Consider the following 13,955-nt stretch of genomic DNA (forward strand, 5'->3'; position numbering starts at 1 on the left):
AAGTGAAGGACACAATGCTAGATGATGCTTGGTGGGAGAGGGTAGATCTACTTATTCAAATCATGGACCCTATCATTTCTTTGTTTCGATTTGCAAATACAAACCAACCCATCCTAGGAGAGGTTTATGAGGGATGGGGTTCCATGATTGAGTCTATGAGGAGCATTATTATATAGAGTGCGTGCCCCGAGTATGAGACGTCACCGGAGGCCTTCTTCACCACTATACAAGATATTCTTGTCAACAGATGGGACAAGAATAGTACACCTTTACATTGTTTGGCTCACTCATTGAACCCAAAATATTACAGCCAGTGGATGAATGGTGGACCTTCCCGCAGATTCCATCCTCACATGGATGGGGAAATCTCACAGGGGAGGAAAGATGCATTCAGGCAGGTTTTTCAGTATAGAGCATTGCTTGATGAGGTGGAGGATGCCTTTGCAGAGTTTTCCACTGGCACTGTTTGATTTGCAAGATATGATCTGATTAGAAACAAGGGGGCTAAGGAGCCCTATTCTTGGTGGGCAAATCATGGGGCAACAACCCCTCCTCTACAACAATTAGCCATGAGGCTCCTCTCTCTAGTGATTTCATCCTCCTGTTGCGAAGAGTGGGCTTGAGCAGTCCAGGGCAAATACAATGTTGTATGTGCACACCAACTTTCGTCTTATTTACAGGCAGAGAGAAGAGTGGTTGAAGGGAAAGACAAAGATGTGGGATGTCTTTCTTGATGATATAGGTCTGGAAAGTAGTGTTGAGTTGGCATTGGCCAACATGGATCTCAATGATCCAGTGCTAGAGCTTGTGATATTTAATGATGGTGATACTGTAGAGGGGTCATCCGCCACACCAACAGATGCAGAGATGACTTTGGATACAGGGGAGGAGGATGCAGCAGAGAAGAGCAATGGTGACCATGATGATGAGGACAATGATGATGATTTCGATGATGACTATGAGGATTGATGACTCATGAGTCATGAGCTACCTATTGCCTTGAGGCTTGTATACTTGTAGTTGTTTTGTATTTTCTATTTCTATTTGCCATTGGCATTGCACTACCTATGTAACACATTTTGATTTTGATGACTTAATGAGAAAACTACAGTTGTCAGTATCTTTATCTTACTATCTTGTCTTTCTCCTATTGGATCATTGATGAATTGAATATGTATTATGAATTCAGAATTTATCATTTATCATTTATGTGAAATGTCAAAAATTATAATTGTATTTGAATTTTGTATGTACTATCACTATGCATAATGTTACTAACTTACTTTGTAAATAATAAAACTTACATCTAGGTGAAGATTTATGTTTGAAATCAATGAATTTGTATCATGAATGAGAATTTGTGTAAGAAATATCTAATTTTTAATATATATATAATATATAACATATTCGAACGTGTCTTGTGCTGGGGGTTCAACGTGTCTATATCTGACACTCGAATCCTCGTATATGTCGAATCCTGAATCCACGTGTCAGATGACTTAGGTTGCAACAAGTTGAAGGAGTGATTTCTAAGCAAAGATGGGCGCAGAAATCAAGGCATAGAAGATAGTAGAAGGTACAGTACGAACAACATTTAATGTTGTGAGTTGCACGCCATTTGAGAAAATTTTTGAGAAAAAAAAGAAAAAGGAAAAATTTGTACAGTCCATACGAAATTTGTACAGTGCATATTTTCAGTGTCAAGTGGGCATGGAAATCGAGGCAAAGTGGGCACGATTTTCAAGGAGTTTTGGGCTGAAAAGATAAGTCGAATTTTGTTGTTTTTCTTTGTCTGCAAATGTATTTTTCCTGAACTTGAAACATAAATAAATTTGAAGAGCTCTCTAACAGGTTTTCCCATTTTTTTTTTATTTTTTTTTTTTTTTTTGGTCTACAACAGCAGAGGGTATTGGCAGAGGAACAACGTCCTAGGGTTTTTGCAGAGCCTGCAACGGCAGATTTTCACAAACCTCTGCAATCCTGTCTACGACGCCAGTAATACGACTTTCCATACATGACAGAAAAGTCACGCGTATCATGAACCCCCCCAGGGGGAGGACGCAGAGCCTTCCCCCAATGAAAATGAAACTCGACAAAAGAATGAGGAAGGGGCCAGAACAGAGGAACAAAATGGAGACAGCACGGATATCTCACAGCAGCAGTGGATGCCTCTGGTGCTTCGAGAGGCCTAGCAATCATTTGGGACGCTCGAACCATTATGCTCAATAACATCCACGCTAATAAGCATTTTATCCAAGCCACTTTTCACATTATAGGGACCAATATACATGGTCATTTAACCAATGTGTATTTTCCCCAGGAGGCTATGTACAAAATAGAAATTTTGAACACACTTTCTGCAATCAATACTGAAAGAGAGCATCCACTATGGATCACAGGGGGCGACTTCAATATGATAACCAAGCTAGAAGAAAAAAGGGGAGGCAGGAACAGACTGGACAAGGAAAGTTCTCATCTAAAAGAATTCATTCAAAACAACTGGCTCATCGACATGCCATTCAACAATGGACTTTATACCTGGAACAATAAAAGAGCAGGTTTGCATCAAATTGCTTCTCGCCTGGACAGATTCTTACTCTCAGACAACGCAATCCATCTCGGAGGAGACCTCTCAGCTTCAATTTTGCCGCTCTCAGGGTCAGATCACTGGCCAATCTCTCTCCAATGGTCTCGTCCTGGCAATACCACCCGAAGGCCATTTCGCTTTGAGGCTTTTTGGATGTCACATCCAGATTTCAACAACCTAATAAACTCAGAATGGAATAACTTTTCTCCTCCAAATGGCACAAAAATGTTCCAATTTCAGCAGAAGCTTAAACACCTCAAAAGCAAGATCAAACAATGGAACCATTCTTCTTTTGGCAACATTTTCCAGGCACAAAGTGCCCTCGATCAAGACATGAAACAACTGCAGCAACGGATCATTACAGAAGGCAGATCAGATGACCTGTTAGAACAGGAAAAGTATCTTGAGTCTCAGATTTCAAAGAGGGCAAATCAGGAGGAAACGCTCTGGAGGCAAAAATCGAGAATAAGATGGCTTAAAGAAGGAGAAAAAAACACAAAATTTTTTCACCAGACTATGATCCAATGAAGAATGAATAACAACATCACTCATATTCAAAATGAGCAGGGGGTAAAGGTGGAAACACATGAAGACATCGAGCGCGAACTTCTAAACTACTTCAAGCAGGCTCATCAAGAGCCACAGATTGACAGATCGCAAGCCATAGAAAAAATTACTAGGAATATTCCAAAAGTTATTACAGAGGAGCATAACCAACTCCTTCTCAGGCCGGTCGACTTACAGGAGGTGGAAACTGCAGTTCGTCAATTGAAAGAGGGGAAGGCGCCTGGTCCTGATGGTTTCACTTCAAATTTTTTCCACAATTTCTGGGAGCTGATAAAAATGGAAGTCTGGCAGGTAGTTGAGGAATCAAGAACTTTGAGATGGATGCTTCCAGCCATGAATGCCACATTCATTGCCCTTATTCCCAAGGAAGCTCAACCCAATACCCCTGACAAATATCAGCCCATTTCCCTGTGCAACGTAATCTACAAGATTGTCTCCAAAATCATCGCTTCCAGACTCAAATCATTGCTCCCACTTCTCATCTCGCCTAAGCAATCTGGATATGTGGAAGGCAAGCAGATTACGAATGGCATCATCCTTACTCATGAAATCATCCACTCCCTGAAGAACACCAAAAAGTCAGGTATGCTCCTTAAAATAGATCTTTCAAAAGCATTTGATAGCTTAAGCTGGCTGTATATTCAAAAAACTCTAATTGCTTTTGGTTTCGCTCACCCCTGGGTAAGATGGGTCATGAGTCTCATTTCTTCCTCCTTCTCTGTTCTGATCAATGGTATTCCATCCTCCCCTTTCCATCCCTCCCGAGGAATCAGACAGGGAGACCCTCTCTCCCCCTTCCTCTTCGTTATTATGGCAGAAGGTCTTGGCCGCAGCATTAAAAAAGCCCAGCAATCCCAGCAACTAAGAGGATTGTCCTTTCATAACACCCCTGCTTTCACCCACCAGCAGTTTGTGGATGACAACATGCTTTTTGGTCATCCTTCAGTCCAGGAAGCTCGTCAATTCAAATCATTACTGACGGATTTTTCGGAAGCCTCTGGTGCAAGAATAAATAAAGCCAAATCCCAAATTTTCTTTTTTCATACCCCTGCTATTACCCAAGCTTCCATAGGCCGCATTCTTGGATTCTCCATTGCTGTCCTCCCTTCCAAATATCTAGGAGCACCCATGACTGACTCGGCCTTGAAGCACTCATCTTGGAGGATTCTTTTAGAAAAGATGGAGGCTCGCCTTGCCTCCTGGACTCACAGGACCCTCAATATGGCAAGTCGTCTTGTCTTAATTAAAGCTGTCCTCCAATCAATGTCGTTGTACCTCTTCTCGATCCTAGCTGCTCCCAAATGGGTTCTCAAAGAAATCAAACATATCCAATGATCTTTCTTGTGGGGCAATTCAGGTCAACTCCGCAAATGGGCTCTGGTCAAATGGGACACAGTGTGCCGTCCAAAATATGCAGGTGGAACTGGATTGCGAGATCCATATCATAGCAATGAGGTCATGGGTGCTCGCATCTAGTGGAAATGGCTCACTGCGCCATTTACCCCTTGGGAAACCCTCTGGACGGCAAAATATGCCAGTAATCGCCCTACAGAAGAACTAATCCAAATTTCAGAAGTTAGCCCAGGCTCTCTAATCTGGAATGCGGCCAAGCAACACAGAATCCTAATTCAGCAACACAGTTTCTGGGAGGTTAAGGATGGTAATACAGCTCTGTTTTGGGAAGATTCTTGGCAGCAGCAGCCCAAGTTGAAGGACCTAATCTTACCTCTTCAATTTCTAGAGCAGGATGTGCAAACTTATGACAAAGTCAAGCTCTTCTGGAAACCTTCTACAACACAGGGAAACAGGCAATGGCTTAGTGCGAATCACATCTTAAGACATGGAACTGAACAAGCTCAACAGATTCTTGATACAGAATTAATGAAGAGGAAAATACAACATTCAGATGAAAGGGATATTCTTAGATGGGGCTTGTAGAGCCTCTACTTTACACTTGATTATCCACCATTACCTATAGTTTTCCCTCATTCATCTCTCACTTTTGCCTCATTTTCCTTGCAAACCAACCCAGATCATTACATTATATGACTTTAAGCATGATTAAGGAATTTTGCTAATGTTTGACTGTTTTGTTTAGATTTTGACATATTTACAGGCATTCCACAGCCATCTGCTGATTCCGCAGCCATCTGATGATCCCGCAGCCTTTTTGTTAATCTCAAGGTTCCACGTGTCATTTTGCCAAACCAGCCACATGGGTACTTAGGAATCAAGGTGCTCGAGGTTCCTGTGCTATTTTTTCAGCCATCCACGTCATCTGTACCTCCGGTCAACGAGGGTCAAGTTACGGTCAACAAAGGCAGCTTAACGGTGATACGTAAGCTGTTGGGTCACGCCAGTTCAAACGGTGATTTGTCCGTGTTACGCAGGTTGTGGGGGACATAATCCAACTCTGGATTCAATGCCCATAACGACCAGAACCTCCAGCTCATCCACGCAGGCTTATGACGTGTTATTGAACCTTAATTACGCATGACAATTAGTTTACTTTTCAGTTTTAGCTGTACGCATTAGGCCATCTTTCAGATGCCTATAAAAACTTGCGTCTGCGTACGCTTATGTTACTTTTTAGTTGCTGTGTTTTATGAACTTGTTATAATTTTAGTGCATTCCAAGACTCTGTTTTGATAGTGTTGTTCTAGCACTCTTGACTGTAATTTTCTGCACATGGAGTAATAGAAGCAGTGTTGTTCTGAAGTTTTCAATACCTTGAGTCTTCTTTGGGTTATATGAATGGAGGGCCCCTATTCATGTTAGCCTTGTATAGTATTTTATGTTCAGCATTTCCTTATTTCCATTCAGCATTTCCTTTTCTTAACACATGTACAGCGTAATTTACTTTCATGTTATTTCATTTCCAGCCTTTATTTTAAGCTGATCAGCATTGTTCTTTTGCAGGTTTTTAACCCGGGATTGCTTGTGTGTTTGTGTATTTGCTTTACATCTAGTGGTAGTTTCAGTTGACAGATTCAAAGTTGCTGCCTTTACTTTATTTTCATAGCTGATTTTTATTTTTATTTCTCAAATCTGTCTGCTAACATATGAATGGTCTCTTTATTATAAATTGTCTATCTTTTAGAGATCAGAATACTAATAACTTGCAGCTGGCTTTGGGTACTTTTTAGACTAATCTTTAACTACTTTCTAATCGTGCTTTACACAGTACTATGTGTTAGAGGCAGAGAGTTAGAAAGAGCAAAACATTATAACTAGTCTTTAAAGTAGATTTTTCTCATTTTTATCATTTCTTAGACTTATCTTTAACTACTTCCTAATAGTGTCTTACACAGTACTATGTGTTAGAGGCAGAGAGTTAGGAAGAGATAAACATTATCATTGGTCTTTTAAGTGATTTTCTTACCTTTTATTTGCAGCAGCATGAATGGTGTCTAATGCCATTAGAAAGTGGTTCTTTACTTTCAGTTCATTTTAATTTATTTATTTCTTTCAAGCTTTTCCTTTTCAGCAAGTAGTTAGAAACCACTAATCACACACTCTCACTCATCTAGAACTCACCTTACACACACCATCACTCATCTGTTTATAAATCACCACTCCATCTTAGGAAGATAAATTAACCACAAACAACACCCCAAATGACAAAAAGCTCTAAGAGGTTGCTTAAGTACATATAGTACACCTTCACTTCATCAGCGTACGAGCCCCGGGTTGACAATTAATGACATCAATTTAGGAACACTAAATTGACTAAACATTTTGGCGCCGTTGCCGGGGAAGTGAAATTAAGTAGCCATATTCTTAAAAAAAAAAAAAAAAAAAAAAAAAACATAAAAATTTCAAGGAAAGAAGTTGATAACCTATCAAAGTATGCTCTCCTCTTGCACTGCAAGGTGATCTGGAGGACCAGAAAAGAGAAAGTTATTGATTTGGTAGTTTCTTGAGTATGCTCTCTTCTTGCACCTAGAGTGAACTGGAAGATCAGAAAAAGAACTATTAACTTGACTTGAAGAAAAAATAATAAAAAATGACATGCATAGAGCTAGAGATTCTAGAGGAAGGTTTTTAGCTAGAGCTCGAAGTTCAATTTTTACAAGTCCATCTGCTTCAAGGGATAGACAAGAGACACCCCCCTTATCTCCAACCGAAACTCCTAGTCCTAGAATTCCTGGAATTCAAGAGCCAAGAGTTGACTCTCCTACACCTTCTATTGAATTTGAACCAGGAAGAGACTCTTCTCTTTCTCCTACAGGAAGACCAATTGTAATTGAGGAATTGGAATCATCTGAAGAAGAAGGAGAAATCTCTTCTCATTCACCTTTTGTAGAGGAACCAGAAGATTTTGAAATCCCTAGGAGAATCATCATGGCAGAAGAAGAAGGAGGTGGTAGGGGTAGAGGTAAAGGTAGAGGAGGAGGAGGAAACAACAATAACAATAATGGAGGAAGAGGTCCCCTTGGAGGAGGAAATAGAGATGGGGATAATTCATTTGGATTTCCCATTGTTAATGAGGATTCCCGAGCCACCATGAAAAACATATCACCATCTGTCCTCCCTAACTTCCATGGGTTAAGGACTGAGGACCCTGAAACATTCTTATTTGAGTTTGAAGTGGTATGTCGAACTTATGACTACCTGGATGACTCTCAGAAACTCAAATTGTTCCCTTCAACACTGAAGGATCAAGCCTTGAAATGGTTCATGGGGTTACTCACTCAATCCATTAGGACTTGGGATGAAATGAAACAGACATTTTTGGATAGGTATTTGGATTATTGTATGCCTACTAATCACAAGGACGAGGTTTTTAAAATGATACAAAGAGAAGATGAGAGCTTAGAAGATTTACTTGAAAGATTTCAATATAACTTGAAGAGAGCAAAAATGAGTACCTTGGATGAAGAGACCTTAAAAGCCCTCTTATTAAAAGCCATTAGGGATGAATGGATAGACATCTTAAACATGATGGGGAAAGGGGATATTTCTCAACTTTCTCTCAATGATATAGCAAAACTTTGTATTCATCTCTCAAGGGGCAAATCAAAAACTCAAAAAGGGCCTAGAGATCCTTCTCTCCTTAGGGCAAATAAATCTGCAACAGGATCAGTAAGTAGGGCTGAAATCGGCAATATGCTTGATGAATTTAAAACTGACATCTTAGGGAGTCTTAGTGAACAACTTGATACCCTTAAGATTCACAATAAACAAAAAGCAGAAGCTGAAGCTTTGGCTATCTTTTGCCCGAAGTGTAGAAAGAAACATGCTTTAAGGGAATGTCCCTTAGATGCACACGTTGTAGAAACATGTGTAATTTGCTCAGAAACTCATGAGACCAAGGATTGTCCTTCAATTCCTGGCCTCAAAGCAGTCTTTCAAGAGGATCCAGATACACTTGAATCTCTCTGTTTTATTGCAAGGAGACCTTGGCAAGGACAACAGAATCAAGGGTTTAACAACTCTATGAATTCTCAATCCCAACCAAATTGGAATCCTTGGCAACAACCTTGGCCTCAACCTCAAAATGCTTTTCAAGCATGGATGCAAAGCATGCAAAATCCTTATGGGAGATTTGCTCAATTCTATCAATATCCTCCATCATTTCAGAATCAGCAAGCTCCACAACTTCCAAACCAAGGTCAACAACTATCATTGCCATACCCTCAACAACAACAACCTCCTCCACAAAATCAAAATTCTCAACTATCGCTTCAATCCCAGCAGAAATCAAATCAACTTCCCTCTCAGCCATTACCAAATCCAAATAATAGGAACCCTCAAAATGCTTACATGATGGAAGGTCAACCATTCCCTACCTATATGGTTGTTCCTCTCAATGAAGTACAACTCAGATCAGGTAGAATCTTAGATCAACCTTCCACAAGTGTTCAACAACCAAGCATTTCTGAGGAAGAATCTCTCAAAGTCAATAAAGGTTCTGAAGTATCACTTCAAAACCAAAATATCCAAAAAGAAAAAGAAAAAGAATCAACCTCTACAACTCCCATAGTTGAGCAACCTACACCTGTAGCTACACCTCCTTTTCCTGAAAGATTGCAAATTGACAAAGGAGTGGAAAAGCAGATATGGGTGCCTGACTATAGTTTCCTAGATGAATTGAAGAATGTCTGTATCAAGATCCCCTTGTTACAAGCCATTAAAGAAATTCCCATTCTAGCAAAGACAATAAAGGAGTTGAGTTTGAAGAAAACAGGAAAGAGAACCAGAGATACAAAAAGGATACATCTAGTTGGAAAAATTGCAGACATAATGATGGGTAAGATTACCATGCAAAAATATGTAGATCCTGGTAGCCCTATTGTCAAAACTCATATTAATGGGGTTGAAATCCCAAATACTCTGATTGACTTAGGAGCCGCGATCAACATCATGAGTAGACAGACCATGGATCAGTTAAAGCTTCCTAACCTTCTCTTTACACCTACTTTGCTGCAACTTGCAGATAGATCAATCATTAAACCTAATGGTGTATTGGAAGACATTCCAGTCTCCCTAGATTCTTGGGAATATCCAGTTGATTTTATGATTTTAACTCCCAAGAATAATCTAGGAGGACATCCTCTTATTTTAGGAAGACCTTGGCTGGCCACAGCTGATGCTTTCATAAGTTGTAGGTCTGGGGACATGTATATATCCGATGGTAATTCCACCAAGAAATTCAACTTGTATCCTCCAGCAAAGGCAATAACAGAAATAGGAGAAGATGAATGGGTAGAGGATGAAGATACTATTCAACCTGTTCTAACCATCTCTGAGATCAGTGAGGATAGTCAAATTCTAAATACATTAGAAAATTTTGAAATACCTTTAGAATATGACTCTACACAGTTTCAGTTAGATGCAGACATTGAATATCTTTCCTCTAGACAGATGTCTCTCTTCTCAATGGAAGAGTTTGGTAGTTCTACAGTTGAAATCCTTCCAGGAAAAACATTGAACATTAACAAAAACTTGGGAAGACCACAACAAGAAGAATTAACTAAACTGCTGCAAAAACATTCCACTGCCTTTGCATGGGAATACACTGACATGAAAGGAATCGATCCTAAGACTTGTATTCATCACATCTATATTGAAGAAAACAGCAGATCTATTAGGCAACCACAAAGAAGGATGAATCCAAACCTTAGGGAAATCGTGAAAGAAGAACTCCAGAAATTGCTCAAGGTAAACTTCATTTACCCCATTTCAGATAGCCAATGGGTTTCTCCCTTGGTTATAGTGCCCAAAAAGAATGGTAAGTGGAGAGTTTGCATTGATTATCGAGAATTGAACAAGGCAACCTTAAAGGATCATTTCCCTCTACCTTTTATTGATCAGGTACTAGACACTTTAGCAGGTAAAAAGTATTTCTCATTCTTGGATGGTTTTAGTGGGTATAATCAAATTCAGGTAGCACCTGAAGATCAAGACAAAACCACATTTACTTGTCCTTGGGGAACTTTTGCCTACCGAGTACTCCCTTTTGGATTGTGCAATGCACCCGCTACATTTCAAAGGGCTGTATTAGGAATCTTTTCAGATCTGATTCATGATTGTGTAGAGGTATACATGGACGATTTCACAGTTTATGGTAATACATTTGAAGAAGCTTTGGAAAATTTGGAAAAAGTACTGGTAAGATGTAAGGAAACAAATCTTTCTTTAAGTCATGAAAAGTGTTTTATGATGTTTACTGAAGGGATTGTTTTAGGACATCATATTTCAGGAGATGGGATTAAGGTTGATAGATCCAAAGTTGAAGTCATCTCTAAGTTACCTGTTCCAAATTGCCAGAAGGATGTTAGGAGTTTTCTTGGGTTTACTAGGTATTACAGAAGATTTATTGAAAACTTCACTAAGATAGCATCCCCTCTTTTCAAATTGCTTACCAAGGACTGTGAGTTCAAATGGGATCCTGAGTGTCAATCTGCCTTTGAAGCTTTAAAGACTAGAATCTCTGAAGCACCCATCTTAAGGGGGCCAAATTGGAAACTCCCTTTCCACATTTCTACTGATGCTTCAGATACAGCTCTAGGAGCTGTTTTGGGACAAAAGGATTTGATCCCTTATGCCATTTATTACACAAGTAAGAATTTGACTCCCACTGAGTTAAATTATACTGTTACAGAAAAAGAGTTCTTAGCTGTGGTACATGCAATCAACAAGTTTAGACACTACATAACCGGCTATGAAACCTTTGTCCATACTGATCACTCTGCCATAAGATATTTAATGAACAAACCTGTCACTAATGGTAGAGTTACAAGATGGCTTTTACTTTTACAAGAATTCAACATTACTGTGTTAGATAGACCTGGAAAACAAAACACAGTAGCTGATTTCTTGTCTAGAATCCAAAACACTAATGAAGATTCTCCAGTAGAAGATAAGTTTCCAGATGAATACTTGTTTGCAGTGACTACCAAGACTCCTTGGTATGCAGATATGGCTAATTATCTTGTTACAGGGAAGCTTCCTCTACACTTATTTCCTAATGAGAAAAGGAAAATCATTCAGGAGAGTGCACATTATTCTTGGATTTCTAATGAATTGTTCAAAACAGGGCCAGATTGTATAATCAGAAGGTGTGTCCGGGAAGATGAAATGCCTGACATCCTTAAGGCATGTCATGATGAACCATGCGGCGGGCACTTTGCTGACAAGAGGACAGCCTATAAAATCCTTTCTCTAGGATATTATTGGCCTTCTCTCTTTAAAGATGCAAAGCAGTATGTTAGAAGGTGTGACAGCTGCCAAAGAGTTGGGAAACCAACTCCTTCAAATGAAATGCCTCTACAGCCTCAGGTATGCATCGAACCCTTTGAGAAATGGGCTCTAGATTTCGTTGGACCAATTAATCCTCCATCAAAGCAAAAGAAGTATATACTGGTTTGTACTGATTATGTTACTAAGTGGGTAGAAGCAAAAGCATTGCCTTCTGCCACTGAAAATTCAGTTGTTCAATTTCTTTTTGAGGATATTTTCACTCGTTTTGGTGTCCCAAGGGAAATTGTGACAGATCAGGGCAGCCAGTTTACATCTAAATTAATGGAGAAGCTGATGGAGGAATGTAAGATCAAGCACAGAACATCTACTCCATACCATCCACAGTCAAATGGCCAAGTGGAATCTACCAATAAAGTTCTTGAAGGCATTATCACCAAGACTGTTCATCTTCATAGAAGAGATTGGGCGGAAAGGCTCCCTGAAGCCTTATGGGCCTATAGGACTACATGGAAGAACACAACAGGACATTCTCCCTATGAACTTGTTTATGGGAAGGAAGTCCTGCTCCCCATTGAGTTCCAAATCAAGACCTTCAAGATGGCAGTCCAATTGGGAATGAGCCTCTCAGAAGCTCAAAGACACAGAATGGACCAGCTAAATGAGCTAGATGAAATAAGACAAGATGCAATTCTAAGGACCGATCTAGTTCAGCACCAAAGATCTAAATGGCATGATCGTCATATCAAAGAAAGAAAGTTTCAGAAAGGAGATTGGGCTCTATTGTTTGATTCAAAGTTCAAAGACTTCAAAGGAAAGTTTCAAACTCATTGGCTTGGGCCATATGAGATTGATGAAGTCTTTAGCAATGGAGCAGTTCGAGTGAAAACTATTGATGAATTTCATACTCCTCTTATTGTGAATGGCCATCGCTTGAAAATCTACCAAAAGCCATTCTCAAAAGAAGAGTTTGTCAAGTTGTTTAAAGAAGATTCTGCAATCAGGTTGGTGGAGAAGGATTCTTCTCCTCCATCAGCCTAATCTTTGGTTTTTGAAAAAAAAAAAAAGAGAAAAAAAAAAGAAAAAAAAAATGTATGAGCCTGAAAACCAATCTCTGATTGGCAGTCTCATGCAGAAAACCTGAGGTGAAAATCAGGGTCACCTGACACCTCATGTTTTCCAAAAAAAAAAAAATCTCTCTCTCTTCCATCTCATTTCGCCATTTCATCCACCTCATTCACCATCTCATTCATTTAATCACTTTCACTTCACCTCATTTCTTTTCATCCATCCATCCATTCATTACATTTCATTCCATCAATAAAGTTATTTTTTTTAGACAACTAAAGTTATTTTGTGCAGCCGGAGGGTACCACTGCAGATTCCGCAGCCATCTGGAGATTCTGCAGCCATCTAACGATTCTGCAGCTCTCTGCACCTGCATAAAAAAAAAACACAGTCTGTTTGAAAAGAAATTTACAGTTCAGAAGTCATCAACAATAAATGGAAAAGAGTCATGCAACAGCAATAAAACAATGAAGGGTTAGTGGAAAATGATCAAAGGCAATCCAAGCGCGAATCTGAGGTATGATCTAAATCTTAAACTTACGGTTATCTCATTTTGCAAAGTTTCCGAGGTTATGTTTCTTGCCATTTAATGTAATGATTACCAGTTTTCCCATCATACGACAAAAAAATCCACGTATCCCCCACACTTATCGGTCATGATCCTCACGATTTTGAAACTCAACTGCGGTTGCTCCTCCATTAAAGATTTTTGTACCTAAGTGACGTAGAATACTGTACTACGTCTCTCTAAGTCATAATCCCGCAGCCAAGTGTGAACCTATGACCGAAACCTAAGGACCTAACCGTTTCTACCCATCATTTCATAACCCTCATATTCTCGTATCATTCCATTCACGCTGTTTCATTTCCGCAGTTCCCTTATTCCGCTGTGCTCACTACGCTGCTACCTTAGCCATACTCCGTTTTACGTCTTCCTCTCTGCTAATTTTCATTATCAGTGTTACGGCTGTTACATTAGAGCCGTAAATTTACGGTGTTAAGGCCACTGTTGAAGCCGTATAACCTTTTG

The sequence above is a fragment of the Pinus tabuliformis genome, chromosome 4_2 (genome assembly GCF_031772625.1).
Source record: "Pinus tabuliformis cultivar Carrire ecotype Pingquan chromosome 4_2, CPIR1, whole genome shotgun sequence".
NCBI classification, from domain to species: Eukaryota; Viridiplantae; Streptophyta; class Pinopsida; order Pinales; family Pinaceae; genus Pinus; species Pinus tabuliformis.